The sequence below is a fragment of the Coregonus lavaretus genome (genome assembly GCF_964263955.1).
Source record: "Coregonus lavaretus genome assembly, chromosome: 13".
Classification (NCBI taxonomy): Eukaryota; Metazoa; Chordata; class Actinopteri; order Salmoniformes; family Salmonidae; genus Coregonus; species Coregonus lavaretus.
This window is the reverse complement of record NC_140000.1, coordinates 42905451-42917749: the sequence shown is the minus strand read 5'-3', so window position 1 is coordinate 42917749 and position 12299 is coordinate 42905451.

Here is a 12299-nt window from a genome sequence, read left to right as displayed (position 1 = left end):
ACCTAAAGGACTCAGACCATGAGAAACAAGATTCTCTGTTCTGATGAAACCATTATTGAACTTTTTGGCTTGAATGCCAAGCGTCACGTCTGGAAGAAACCTGGCACCATCCCTACGGTGAAGCATGGTGGTGGCACCATCATGCTGTGGGAATGTTTTTCAGCGGCAGGGACTGGGAGACTAGTCAGGATCGAGGGAAAGATGAACGGAGCAAAGTACAGAGAGATCCTTGATGAAAACCTGCTCCAGAGCACTCAGGACCTCAGACTGGGGTGAAGGTTCTCCTTCCAACAGGACAACAACCCTAAGCACACAGCCAAGACAATGTAGGAGTGGCTTCGGGACAAGTCTCTGAATGTCCTTGAGTGGCCCAGCCAGAGCCCAGACTTGAACCTGATCGAACATCTCTGGAGAGACCTGAAAATAGTTGTGCAGTGACACTCCTCATCCAACCTGACAGAGCTTGAGAGGATCTGCAGAGAAGAATGGGAGAAACTCCCCAAATACAGGGGTGCCAAGCTTGTAGCATCATACCCAAGAAGACTCGAGGCTGTAATCGCTGCCAAAGGTGCTTCAACAGAGTACTGAGTAAAGGGTCTGAATACTTATGTAAATGTGATATTTAAGTTTTTTATTTGTAATAAATCTGCAAAAATCTCTAAAGCTGTTTTTGCTTTGTCATTATGGGGTATTGTGTGTAGATTGATGGAGAAAAACAACAACTATTTAATCCATTTTAGAATAGGGCTGTAACGTAACAATGTGGAATAAGTCAAGGGGTCTGAATACTTTCCGAATGCACTGTATATTTGACATTAGTATATTAAAGCATAATTGAGAAATAATTAATATAATTAATATAATTTATGAATATTGAAAAACATGATTATTGAAAATCTAAAATTTGATTAGCCACATTTTTCTGTATATTGTTGAACATGATATACTCTATAGGCATATCAAAGTTCCAGAGTGTGAATGTCAATAGTGTATCAGAAAAGTGTAATGTGTCCAATCTGTCTGTGTGTGACCTCTATGTTCTGTGCTCAGGCCCTGTGTAGCCTACCACCACGTCCCCACAATGCTGCAAGGCCTTTCCAGCTTTGATCCCTTACTTCAGTCAGAACACAAATAGCACCGCTACAGAGTCAGTCAGGCAGCACCAAAACAACTACTACTAACAACCCAAACCACTAAAATAACACCCTGTTGTAACCCCATGGGAGAAGCTGATATTACGGTCACGTATTGTACTCTGGGACCCCAATGTGCTTTGTCGGCACACAATGTGCTTTGGGATAAAACGGCTTTGTTTTATTGCTTTATTTATCTGTCCCTCTGGTAAATTCACTCACTGACTGTGTCCTCTCGTTGAGGTTGTTGATATCCCTAGTTAATTACTCTAATTAGCCTCCACCCGCCCGTTAGCCTGTAGAATGGGGAGATGAGGGGGGTTTGCTCTCCCTAACGAGTCTGTTAATGAGCGACGGTCGATGGATGATGACTCATTCTGGATGGACCAATTTCCTGTGCATTTGGAAAGGATTGGAGAGGACAGGAGTTGTCTCTGCATCACACAGTTTTGACAGATACAAGATGTGTTGGCTTTTGTAAAGCACTTTGAGCAATTGGTTAAAAATAAACACTACATAAATCCATTTTATTATTAATATTTTAACATCAGAACCAGTATCCAATTGCTTTCTGGGGTAAATGAAAACATCAGAGTTTGCATCCAGTTAGTGTTTTCACAAAAAAAAAACATGCTTTCTGTTTTAATGTGAAACATACGTTCTCACAGTGAAGGAAGAGGGTAGTTCTGTCTTAGCCTTGAAATGGTTGGACTGTGAATGCTTATACACAGGCCCTTAGGTTAGTGCAGAGGTCTTTCAGTAGTGTAGATATCAAAGTAACTAGAGTACTCTCTCCACCCCCCTCTCCCTACTGACCAGCCGTGTTTGATAAACAATGCAGACGCTTCACATGCCTGGGTTATAGAGATGAAAGGGGGAGTGATGTACTGTATGTAAGCAGATGTCTAGCTATCACCTGTCCCTATCCCTCCCCCCTCTCTGTCTCTGCCCCTCTCTCTCTGTCTCTGCCCCTCTGTCTCTGCCCCTCTCTCTCTGTCTCTGCCCCTCTCTCTCTGTCTCTGCCCCTCTCTCTCTGCCCCTCTCTCTCTGTCTCTGCCCCTCTCTCTCTGTCTCTGCCCCTCTCTCTGTGTCTGCCCCTCTCTCTGTGTCTGCCCCTCTCTCTCTGTGTCTGCCCCCCTCTCTCTGTCTCTGCCCCCCTCTCGCTGTCTCTGCCCCCCTCTCGCTGTCTCTGCCCCCCTCTCGCTGTCTCTGTCCCTCCCCCTCCACCTCTGCCCCCTCTCTCTCAATTTTCAATTCAATTTAAGGGCTTTATTGGCATGGGAAACGTGTGTTAACATTGCCAAAGCAAGTGAAGTAGATAGTAAACAAAAGTGAAATAAACAATAAATATTAACAGTAAACATTACACTCAGAAGTTTCAAAAGAATAAAGACATTTCAAATGTCATATTATGTCTATGTACAGTGTTGTAACAATGTGCAAATAGTTAAAGTACAAATGGGAAAATAAATAAACATAAATATGGGTTGTATTTACAATGGTGTTTGTTCTTCACTGGTTGCCCTTTTCTTGTGGCAACAGGTCACAAATGTTGCAGCTGTGATGGCACACTGTGGTTTTTCACCCAGTAGATAAGGGAGTTTATCAAAATTGGGTTTGTTTTTGAATTCTTTGTGGATCGCTGTAATCTGAGGGAAATATGTGTCTCTAATATGGTCATACATTTGGCAGGAGGTTAGGAAGTGCAGCTCAGTTTCCACCTCATTTTGTGGGCAGTGTGCACATAGCCTGTCTTCTCTTGAGAGCCAGGTCTGCCTACGGCGGCCTTTCTCAATAGCAAGGCTATGCTCACTGAGTCTGTACATAGTCAAAGCTTTCCTTTAAGTTTGGGTCAGTCACAGTGGTCAGGTATTCTGCCACTGTGTACTCTCTGTTTAGGGCCAAATAGCATTCTAGTTTGCTCAGTTTTTTTGTTTGTTCTTTCCAGTGTGTCAAGTAATTCTCTTTTTTGTTTTCTCATGATTTGGTTGGGTCTAGTTGTGTTGTTGTTGTTGTTGTTGTTGTCCTGGGGCTGTGTGGGGTCTGTTTGTGTTTGTGAACAGAGCCCCAGGACAAGCTTACTTAGGGGACTATTCTCCAAGTTCATCTCTCTGTAGGTGATGGGTTTGTTATGGAAGGTTTGGGAATCGCTTCCTTTTAAGTGGTTATAGAATTTAACGGCTCTTTTCTGGATTTTGATAATTAGCGGGTATTGGCCTAATTCTGCTCTGCATGCATTATTTGGTGTTTTACGTTGTACACGGAGGATGTTTTTGCAGAATTCTGCATGCAGAGTCTCAATTTGGTGTTTGTCCCATTTTGTGAATTCTTGGTTGGTGAGCGGACCCCAGACCTCAGAACCATAAAGGGCAATGGGTTCTATAACTGATTCAAGTATTTTTAGCCAGATCCTAATTGGTATGTCAAATTTTATATTCCTTTTGATGGCATAGAAGGCCCTTCTTGCCTTGTCTCTCAGATCGTTCACAGCTTTGTGGAAGTTACCTGTGGCGCTGATGTTTAGGCCGAGGTATGTATAGTTTTTTGTGTGCTCTAGGGCAACGGTGTCTAGATGGGATTTGTATTTGTGGTCCTGGCAACTGGACCTTTTTTGGAACACCATTAATTTTGTCTTACTGAGATTTACTGTCAGGGCCCAGGTCTGACAGAATCTGTGCAGAAGATCTAGGTGCTGCTGTAGGCCCTCCTTGGTTGGTGACAGAAGCACCAGATCATCAGCAAACAGAAGACATTTGACTTCAGATTCTAGTAGGGTGAGGCTGGGTGCTGCAGACTGTTCTAGTGCCCTCGCCAATTTGTTGATATATATGATGAAGAGGGTGGGGCTTAAACTGCATCCCTGTCTCACCCCACGGCCCTGTGGAAAGAAATGTGTGTGTTGTTTGCCAATTTTAACCGCACACTTGTTGTTTGTGTACATGGATTTTATAATGTCGAATGTTTTTCCCCCAACCCCACTTTCCATCAATTTGTATAGCAGACCCTCATGCCAAATTGAGTCAAAAGCTTTTTTGAAATCAACAAAGCATGAGAAGACTTTGCCTTTGTTTTGGTTTGTTTGTTTGTCAATTAGGGTGTGCAGGGTGAATACGTGGTCTGTCGTACGGTAATGTGGTAAAAAGCCAATTTGACATTTGCTCAGTACATTGTTTTCACTGAGGAAATGAACTAGTCTGCTGTTAATGATAATGCAGAGGATTTTCCCAAGGTTGCTGTTGACGCATATCCCACGGTAGTTATTGTGGTCAAATTTGTCTCCACTTTTGTGGATTGGGGTGATCAGTCCTTGGTTCCAAATATTGGGGAAGATGCCAGAGCTAAGGACGATGTTAAAGAGTTTAAGTATAGGTAATTGAAATTTGTGGTCTGTATATTTTATCATTTCATTGAGGATACCATCAACACCACAGGACTTTTTGGGTTGGAGGGTTTGTATTTTGTCCTGTAGTTCATTCAATGTAATTGGAGAATCCAGTGGGTTCTGGTAGTCTTTAATAGTTGATTCTAAGATTTGCATTTGATAATGTATATATTTTTGCTGTTTGTTCTCTGTTATAGGGCCAAAAAGATTGGAGAAGTGGTTTACCCATACATCTCCGTTTTGGATAGATAGCTCTTCGTGTTGTTGTTTGTTTAGTGTTTTCCAATTTTCCCAGAAGTGGTTAGAGTCTATGGATTCATCAATTACATTGAGCTGATTTCTGACATGCTGTTCCTTCTATTTCTGTATTGTTTTAGTGATTCACCATAGTGAAGGCTCAGGTTTTCTGGGTCTCTATGTTTTTGGTTGGATAGGTTTCTCAATTTCTTTCTTAGGTTTTTGCATTCTTCATCAAACCATTTATCACTGTCATTACTTTTCTTTGGTTTTCTGTTAGAGATTTTTAGATTTGATAGGGAAGCTGAGAGGTCAAATATACTGTTTAGGTTTTCTACTGCCAAGTTTACACCTTCACTATTACAGTGGAACGTTTTGTCCAGGAAGTTGTCTAGAATGGATTGAATTTGTTGTTGCCTAATTGTTTTTTGGTACGTTTCTACACTACTTTCCTTCCATCTATAGCATTTCTTAATATTATTCAGTTCCTTTGGCTTTGATGCCTCATGATTGAGTATTGCTCTGTTCAAGTAGACTGTGATTTTGCTGTGGTCTGATAGGGGTGTCAGTGGGCTGACTGTGAACGCTCTGAGAGACTCTGGGTTGAGGTCAGTGATAAAGTAGTCTACAGTACTACTGCCAAGAGATGAGCTATAGGTGTACCTACCATAGGAGTCCCCTCGAAGCCTACCATTGACTATGTACATACCCAGTGTGCGACAGAGCTGCAGGAGTCGTGACCCGTTTTTGTTGGTTATGTTGTCGTAGTTGTGCCTAGGGGGGCATATGGGGGAGGGAATGCTGTCACCTCCAGGTAGGTGTTTGTCCCCCTGTGTGCTGAGGGTGTCAGGTTCTTGTCCAGTTCTGGCATTTAGGTCGCCACAGACTAGTACATGTCCCTGGGTCTGGAAATGATTGATTTCCCCCTCCAGGATGGAGAAACTGTCTTCATTAAAGTATGGGGATTCTAGTGGGGGGATATAGGTAGCACACAGGAGGACAGTTTTCTCAGTTGAGATAATTTCCTTTTGAATTTCTAACCAAATGTAAAATGTTCCTGTTTTGATTAATTTAATAGAGTGAGTTAGGTCTGCTCTATCTCTCTCTGCCCCCCTCTCTCTGTCTCTGTCCCTCCCCCTCCACCTCTGCCCTTCTCTCTCTCTCTGCCCTCACTCTCTTTCACACAGCCGCTTCCTCTTTCTCTCCTTGTCAGAGGAGAAGTGATCTGATGTCATTCAGTAGCTAGCATGCTGTTGGGTCCACAGTGGCTAGGCATGGTGCAGACCAGGGTAATGATCTCCTCCTAAAGCCTCATCTGGTCTCCATCTGCTGGGCACTGAGACAGCACAGCTAGCCTAGTACGCTGGCTACCACTGCTCTCTGACAGCCTGCTGATAGCCTGATAGCATGTTCCCCATGAGAACAGGGCTAGTGTTAACAGGCTACTGTAACATGCCAATATAGGATTTCACTTTGGCAGAATAATAATGTTCTGAATGCAAATCCAGGGTCCTAAAACACTAACCGGCTAATACTTGGACCTTTTCATGCTGAGCAGGGCAGAGTGTCTATCTGCTAAAATGCTAACACTTGGCCCTGGTTAAAAGCAGTTGGCCTCCAGTCCATTAACATGCTAACTTGGCCCAGTCTAGGGCTATACAATCTCTAAACCGCTAACATGGGAAATATCAGCGCTGATAAAGCAGAAGTCTCCAACCCCTGGTTGTCTGTCTCTTGGTGTAGGGCCAGGCCTGCTAACATCACTTGGTCTCTGGACAGGACAGCTCTGCTTAGCACAGCAAGACTCCACCAGGCCCTCAGACTGACACACGGTCACAGGGGTAATTACTAGAGAGAGGTATTTGTTTGAGAGACAAAGCCCATTTTGTGTGGTACAGGTTGGACTAGTGTATCTATCACACTGCCCCTCTTGGGCTGTGTCCTGAACAAGTTGAGAAGTTTGAGTATGGGCGAGTGCACATATGTGTTAGTACAGTAGGTAGCTTTTTTGTAGAAAATGTGAATGATTTATCTCACATTGAAGGTGTCACCTCTAACAGGCAGGACAGTTTTGTTGGAGTAGCTATAGATGGGTTAGCTGACAACGTCATGACAACGATGCGCACGCTTCAATGGGGCAGAAATCTGTGTTGTTCTGGTTCTGGATGGCCAGATGGCTAGCAACAATGACAAGAAGCTGCCTTGTGGAGAATCGTAGGTGGCACGTTTCAGCTAGTTTAATCTTGTTCTTGATACAATGTTTTGTTTTTGAGGTGTTTTGACTGATGTCAGTGCTAATATGGCTAAAAGTCGCTAGCTAGCTAACCAACACCTGTAACGATGTATTTGAGAGAAAACAAGTGCTCGTTCTGCAAATGTATTTGTTTTCAATAAACATTGGAGACTAAATAGTTGACATGTTGTCAACAATCTAAGCCAAACCCATCTGTTTTGCATTGGTTTTGTTGCTAAACAACCAACCCATCTATAACCGGAGCAACAGGCTGCAATGGGTTGTAGCTGGTAGTGTATAGAGGTAGTAGCATTGCTGTATTGCTTGTGTCCATTGCTGCAGTGCAGTATTCAACTAGTGTATGTGACTGTTTTGGGCTTTAGTACAGTAGTGTTTATGTCCTCTCCCATATCCTCTGATCTCAGTTCCTCCTGTGGAGCCGTAGTCTCAGTTCTGTATTCACAATGGAACCAAGTCTCCCACTCCACTGACCTGGCTTCCTGTTACTCTCTTGCGTTCTCTCTCTCTCTGCCTCTGCTCTTCTCTGTGGACCACAGCATGTAGCTGATGACATGGTATGATGGCTATTCTCCTAGGGCTGTGTTGTGTGTGTGTGTTGTGGTGTGTCTCGTTCGGGGCACAGGAAGGAAGCCTCACAGGAATATGATTACATCTTCCAGTAAACACAGCAGCAGAAGGAGATGGATCCACTGAGCTATCCTCAGGGCTATCTCACCAGTGGAGCAGGGACAGGGGAAACACACTCAGGGCTAGGCACACACACACTCTCACTCGGTTACATACATACAGTACACACTTACTGACAGACACACGGAAGCCAAATCTCTCACGCTAACGTACTTGCATGTGCATACACACAACTATACTTGTGAGGACTTTTTGGGGACCAACAATTGATTCCCATTCAAAATCCAATTTTCCCTAAACCTAACCCTAATTTTAACCCTAAACCTAACCCCTAAGCCTAAAATAGCCTTTTTACAAGTGAGGACTGGCAAAATGTCCTTACGTCTCTGGATTTTAGTTGGTTTACTATTCTTGTGAGAACTTCTGGTACTCACAAGTATAGTAAAACGTTTACACACACTCATTCACTTACTGACAGACATTTACATAGAATTTGAATCAATCCAATTAACACTTAGCATTTATCCCTCTGTCTCTCTCTCTCACACACACACACACACACACACACACACACACACACACACACACACACACACACACACACACACACACACACACACACACAGAGTAATTGTGGTGACTTTTCTACTACCGTAAGGCTTGTTGTTGTCCGTTTCCCTTGTTGGCCAATCATGGGTGCTCTAGTCTGCATGTTGCCATGGTGAGCTCTACTCCCAGCTCTACCCTGGCACCCTGCTGCTCCTCACAAAGTTTAACCTATCAATAGTTAATGTGTGGAGTTGAGTTCAGACGGATTGGGTCATGCACTATGTATAGAACCATGATTAAGGATTTAAGTGACTGTGCTTTTCTTTGGGGCAGAGCCTTTATTTACATCTCATGTTTACTTACTGAGTTATTCCACTCTCAGGCTGTGTCCCAAATGGCACCATATTCCCTATATAGTACACTACTTTTGACCAGAATCCTATGGGTTCAAACATCTAGTTCCAACTGTGATGGCTTACTTGCTTCGTGTTTGCTTTATGTTTTGCTTTGAAAGCCTTATACAAACAACATGGCTGTTCAAATGAAAGCGGTGTGGTATCTTCTTGATTGAAGTGCTTCTATGTACCCGCTGTCTATGAATAGTGCTCGTAAATCTATACTGCAGGACATGCACACTCACACACCTGTGGTGTACATTTGTGTAATTGTGATGAGGTGAATGCATATCACACACAGGCAAGCTGTAAAACACACATTGCCTACACTGCAGAAAACACAGGCATGCTCATAAATATCTGGTGCTGAGGCAGTCGTTCCCGTCTCGCTCTTTATTATGGCTCTCATATCTAGTGGTGAGGACATAACAGGCCTTAACCAATGAGAAACCATATACAGTGGGGGAAAAAAATACTTAGTCAGCCACCAATTGTGCTAGTTCTCCCACTTAAAAAGATGAGAGAGGCCTGTCATTTTCATCATAGGTACACGTCAACTATGACAGACAAATTGAGAAAAAAAAATCCAGAAAATCACATTGTAGGATTTTTTATGAATTTATTTGCAAATTATGGTGGAAAATAAGTATTTGGTCACCTACAAACAAGCAAGATTTCTGGCTCTCACAGACCTGTAACTTCTTCTTTAAGAGGCTCCTCTGTCCTCCACTCATTACCTGTATTAATGGCACCTGTTTGAACTTGTTATCAGTATAAAAGACACCTGTCCACAACCTCAAACAGTCACACTCCAAACTCCACTATGGCCAAGACCAAAGAGCTGTCAAAGGACACCAGAAACAAAATTGTAGACCTGCACCAGGCTGGGAAGACTGAATCTGCAATAGGTAAGCAGCTTGGTTTGAAGAAATCAACTGTGGGAGCAATTATTAGGAAATGGAAGACATACAAGACCACTGATAATCTCCCTCGATCTGGGGCTCCACGCAAGATCTCACCCCGTGGGGTCAAAATGATCACAAGAACGGTGAGCAAAAATCCCAGAACCACACGGGGGGACCTAGTGAATGACCTGCAGAGAGCTGGGACCAAAGTAACAAAGCCTACCATCAGTAACACACTACTCCGCCAGGGACTCAAATCCTGCATTGCCAGACGTGTCCCCCTGCTTAAGCCAGGACATGTCCAGGCCCGTCTGAAGTTTGGCAGAATGTCATATGGTCAGATGAAACCAAAATAGAACGTTTTGGTAAAAACTCAACTCATCGTGTTTGGAGGACAAAGAATGCTGAGTTGCATCCAAAGAACACCATACCTACTGTGAAGCATGGGGGTGGCAACTTCATGCTTTGGGGCTGTTTTTCTGCAAAGGGACCAGGACGACTGATCCGTGTAAAGGAAAGAATGAATGGGGCCATGTATCGTGAGATTTTGAGTGAAAACCTCCTTCCATCAGCAAGGGCATTGAAGATGAAACGTGGCTGGGTCTTTTAGCATGACAATGATCCCAAACACACCTCCCGGGCAACGAAGGAGTGGCTTCGTAAGAAGCATTTCAAGGTCCTGGAGTGGCCTAGCCAGTCTCCAGATCTCAACCCCATAGAAAATCTTTGGAGGGAGTTGAAAGTCCGTGTTGCCCAGCGACAGCCCCAAAACATCACTGCTCTAGAGGAGATCTGCATGGAGGAATGGGCCAAAATACCAGCAACAGTGTGTGAAAACCTTGTGAAGACTTACAGAAAACGTTTGACCTGTGTCATTGCCAACAAGGGGTATATAACAAAGTAATGAGAAACGTTTGTTATTGACCAAATACTTATTTTCCACCATAATTTGCAAATAAATTCATAAAAAATCCTACAATGTGATTTTCTGGAGAAAAAAAATCTCATTTTGTCTGTCATAGTTGACATGTACCTATGATGAAAATTACAGGCCTCTCTCATCTTTTTAAGTGGGAGAACTTGCACAATTGGTGGCTGACTAAATACTTTTTTTCCCCACTGTAAATCCTACTACACCCTGTGACAAATGGCCAAACCATACACACAATGAGCAAAGAGAAACCATTCACACCTTATGACCAATGAGCAATACCCCCCCCCCCACCCCCACTGACCAATAACAAACGACACACACCCCCTACTGACCATTGAGTAATCACACACACACCCTCTGACAAATGGCATGCAACCTGTCAACCAATGACGAACGACACGCATCGTATCGACCAATGTCAAATGGGATAGACCCTGTCGACCAGAAGACGCATGAGCGGCTGTCTGACCGCGAGCGTGCCTGAGCAGAGCATCCTGGGTATCGTTCATATATTCCCACACTCGTGGTGCCGTAGCACGACAACACCACATCATGGTTACCTCCCCTTTCCACCTCTAGACCGAGCCCTCCGCTGTTTTAGCAGCTGCTGATTTTACTGTTGCCTTGTAAACAACTCCACCCCCCTCCTAACACACACACCACACTCTCACACACACACACTACATGCACACCTCTGTTTGATTGATCAGCTCTCCCCATAGAGAGCCTTTAGGGCTCTCTGAATCTCTCACCATCCTGTAAAAGATGACAGCAGACGATCTGTACATGCCATGACGTATAAGTCACTCTGGCTACAGAGGGTAGGGTGAAGGACAGACTGGGCTTGTATGAGGCCAGAGGGAAAGGATGGGGTTAGGGGGAGGGACAGATATAGGCATGAGTGGTGGGGCCAGGTTTGGGATGATGAGTAGACTTTGGTGAGGCCTGATTTGAGTGAGGGGAGGTCTGGCTTGGATGTGGGAGTGGCCTTTGATAGTATAAGAGTGAGGTGCAAGGTGTTCAAAGTGGCCTGAACTGGTTTGGGTGAGGACTGAGACTGAAAGTGTTGGACCGAGTTCAGAGATAAGAAAAGGTCAGATGTCATTGTAGAGTTTGGAGACTCAAAGTAAAGTGGGCATGCAGCAGGACAGTACAGTCAGTGGAATACTAGCAGCCATTTGATTGGTTGGAAAATTGCACCCAGAGAGCAGGAAGTGACACACAGGGCAAACAGGAAGTGTGAGGGAGCCCAGTGATATTTTTCCAGTCTGTCTGTCCGTCCGTCCGTCCCCCCCCCCCCCCCCCCCCGTGTTCCATTCCCTTGCTCCCTGTGGCACGGAGCCAGAACAGAAGAAGGAGGGAGGCAAGGGAGAGAGGAGTAGGGATGGGGTACTGGGAGTCAGCCCCAAGAGGAGTCAGAAAAGTCAAACTGTTTTGAACAATATTTAAACTCGGATTATGCTGACTCAACAACTCATTGCAAAACATCCATGAAAACCGTAGTGGAACAGCTGAATGCTGACACCCATAGTCTGTGTCTCTATACTCTGACATCGGTTCCTTTCCTTGTGGCCTTTCCATCATAGCCACTGATATGTGAATGGGCTGGATATAATTTAGCATGTTTCTTTGACCTGTCATACCCTGTCAGATCAGTGTTCACAGAGGAATGGAGATGAGTAATGGAAGCTGGTTTAGATCAGACTACAACAAACTGTTAGTGTAAAGTTCCTGTACTTCTCATTGGCATTCTACAGTGTTCCTACCAGTCCAAGCTAACAGCAAGTGGGTGTTTTCAGTGTTTTGTCACAGTGATATGTTTGTGCATTAGCCCCTTTGTCAGCTAGCTCGAACCTGGAGCGAACCTGCTGGAGAGATAAATG